Source organism: Tupaia chinensis, unplaced genomic scaffold (assembly GCF_000334495.1).
Source record: "Tupaia chinensis unplaced genomic scaffold, TupChi_1.0 Scaffold149552_1, whole genome shotgun sequence".
In the NCBI taxonomy this organism is placed as follows: Eukaryota; Metazoa; Chordata; class Mammalia; order Scandentia; family Tupaiidae; genus Tupaia; species Tupaia belangeri.
In genome coordinates this window covers 2,490,102-2,493,270 of record NW_006209397.1, presented here as the reverse complement: position 1 = coordinate 2,493,270, position 3,169 = coordinate 2,490,102, and the positions used below count along the sequence as shown (strand labels likewise).

The 3,169-nt window shown below is 36.2% G+C and overlaps 1 pseudogene; it reads left to right on the top strand.

Moving 5' to 3' along the window:
* The first annotated feature begins 1,778 nt into the window (after positions 1–1,778).
* Positions 1,779–2,318, top strand: LOC102481598 (CGG triplet repeat-binding protein 1-like; annotated as a pseudogene).
* Positions 2,319–3,169: the final 851 nt, after the last annotated feature.

The window sequence follows — 3,169 nt, the reverse complement described above, 5'->3', positions numbered from 1 at the left end:
ATTAAATAGTGAATTGATCTAATTACTAGTTATCATGAAACATCATTTCAATGGAAAGAATGTCTTTCAAACTATGATATATTATTTTCCTATGCTGCCATAACAACGTACTAAAAACTCAGTGACTTTAAAATAGAAATCTGCCTTACAGTTCTTATGGCTAGACATTTGAAATCAAAGTGTTAGCCTTTTCTAGCTTCTGGTGTTTGTTGTCAATTCTTGACATTTCTTGGCTTGTAGATGCATTACTCCAGTCACATATTAGTCTTTTCACATGTCTTCACATCATCATTACTCTTTGTATGTCTGTCTCTGTGTCTAAATGTGTTCTCTGTATAAGGACACCAGTCATATTTGATTAAAGCTCACTGTAAATTCCCCATTTCCAATTAATTTCAAATTTTGATGTACTGGGAATTAGAGCATGTCTTTATGAAAGCACAAAGTTCAATCCATAAAGTATAGTAATTTGGAGGTGGGTATTTATTTAGCAAGCATACTCTCTTAAGTGGATAAAGTAAGCATGTTACTCTAATGAAAACAAATTAAAGTCTATTGTACAAGATAAATTTTGAACTTTTAAGAAAAATTGTACCATTTTATATTCCCAACACTAATAGATGAATGATCCACTTTATCTGCATTCTTGTCAGCATTATGTGACATTACTACTTTTTATAAAATTTTAGCCATTCATATAGGCTTGCAGCAATATGCATGTAGTTTTAATTTGCATATAAAATACATACTCTTGGCTGGGCTTTTGCTATCATAAAAATTGGCTAGCCCAGGGAAGGGCAGTCTCTCACCACTCAGAGTTCTTCTAAGATATCTAACATCATAATATACAGCAAATTATATACATACACACATACACACACACAGAGATATCTAGCTATAGGCGTATATATACATATATACATATATATTTATAATCATACACACATGCACACACAATTCAATTAGTCTTCTGATGAATTTTTTTTAGAGAGATTTTTTTCTATAGGACACGCACACTCATCAGAGAGACAGAAAGCAAGAAATCACCCTCCCTTCAGGGAGGATGACCATGTTGCAATCCCTTCTCTATTCTCCTTTCAGGATTTTGGTCATACACACATACCCAGTGGAGTTTCATACCATCAGGTCTGGAACTCGAACTGCAATCAGCCATATGGGAGTCCAGTGACATAACCATTATGCCACCTGTTGATCCCAGTCCTCTAATGATATATATATAAATATAAAACTTTAGAGGTGATGATAATTGTGATTTTTGGAGAATAAGATACAAGTTGCTCCAATGATCACAGAAACATAGAAGACATTTTATTATGAAAATAAGAAAGAAGGAACAAAAGTAGAAGCACAAGGAATCTGTTAAAAACAGCCCATAACTAAGGTTCCTGTTTATGTTACATTAGCCAAGAAAATAGATAAGAAATATTTGGAGTCTCTAATAATATCTTTGTGGATTTGCAAAGTGATAAAAACATGCTCAGAGGCCGGGACATGGCGGCCTGCGTGGGGCTAGATAAGGCAACAGTGGCGCAACGGTGAAGGCATGATTTCCAGGCACCACAGGGAAAATAGGGTGCAAGCCCAGAAACTATTCACCCATCAACACTCGTTGAAAACAGATTTGAACACATCTCCAGGTTTGAGAAAATGGAAAGTGCCAGGATTTGATGCTTTGGTTTTGTGCTGGAGACCCTTCACTACAAAGTATCAAGACGAAAAAAAACTGGACTCTAATCCGAACCATACTCAAAGTCAGAATGGAATGATTTGTGGTAACAGCATTAGCTGCCCAAACCCGTTCTAAAACTGCTTTGTATGTGACTCCCCTGGATAGAGTCACTGAATTTGGAGGAGAGCTACATGAAGATGGAGGAAAACTCCTTTGCACTTCCTGCAATGTGGTTCTGCATCATGTTCACTAGTCTGCATTAGTGACCACCTCAAGTCAAAGACTCATACCAAGAGGAAGGCAGAATTTGAAGAGCAAACTGTGAGAAAGAAGCAGAGGTCCCAGACCACAACACTTCAGTGTAATAGTACTGCACAAACAAAAAGTCAGTGTTATTCAGGACTTTGTGAAAATGTGCCTGGGAGCTAACATCTCACTGGAGAAGGCTGATCACCCAGCCGTCCGAGCTTTCTTGTCTGGCCATGTGAAGAATGGAGGCTCCATACCTAAGTCAGACTAGTTGAGGAGAGTATATCTGCCTGATAGATATGAGAATGAGATCAACTCAACTCACGAGATGGTTGACAAGCAGGTTGCCATCATTGTGATAAACAATGTGGAGTATTAAAGTTATGTGTTAATTGTGTGGTTCATTTATATATTTATTTCATTTTAAATCATGTGATGCCAAATAGTTTTGCAATGTGTATATAGTTGCAGGCAAAAGAAAACAAAAACAAAAACACCTCACTGCAAAACGTATTGTTAATTTTAGTCACCAATGGTATAAATCAAAATTTAGGTTTAGAGTGTGCTAAGATACCTGAAACCTGATGGTTATCTTTAAAATTGTCAGTTTTTCTTCTAATATGTTTGTGCATGGAAGAACTGTCCTGCTTTATTACTCTGTTGCTATGTAAGATTATTCCTTGTGAGATTACTTAATTACTTGGATTGAAGACCAGCCTAAGAAGTTGAAGCTGCTGCCGGGCAACACCACTCAAAGTAACGTAAAGGAATTATTTCTGATTAGAGGACCTTTTCAAAAAGGAAGGGGTGGTAGGAAACTATTTTTATATCTTCAGAACCCTAGCGGAAATGATTGTGTTTATTTCAAACTATGCTTTACTTGTATGTGATGCTACCTTAACTGTCCAGTTCCTCACTGTTTTCCCCTTTTCCGAAGGCTTATTGTTAGTAGCAGCTTCAAGTGACCAAAAGACTAAAATCTCTTAATGTCAGTGCCAAAACCATGAGAAAGTTTGCAGTGACAAGATTTTAGTTTCTTACTATGAAAACATTTTTGAAGCATAGTTTTCATTTTAAGCATCATCTTGATTTGCAAACTTTTATGTCTGTGTTAAAAGACTGGCATTTTAATTTAAAAAGGTAGACATTTTATGGTTGGGTTGCTTCTTTTTACAGAGCATTACTCATTTTTGGCTAGCTAATCAGTTAATAAGGAAACTGCTTTCTGTA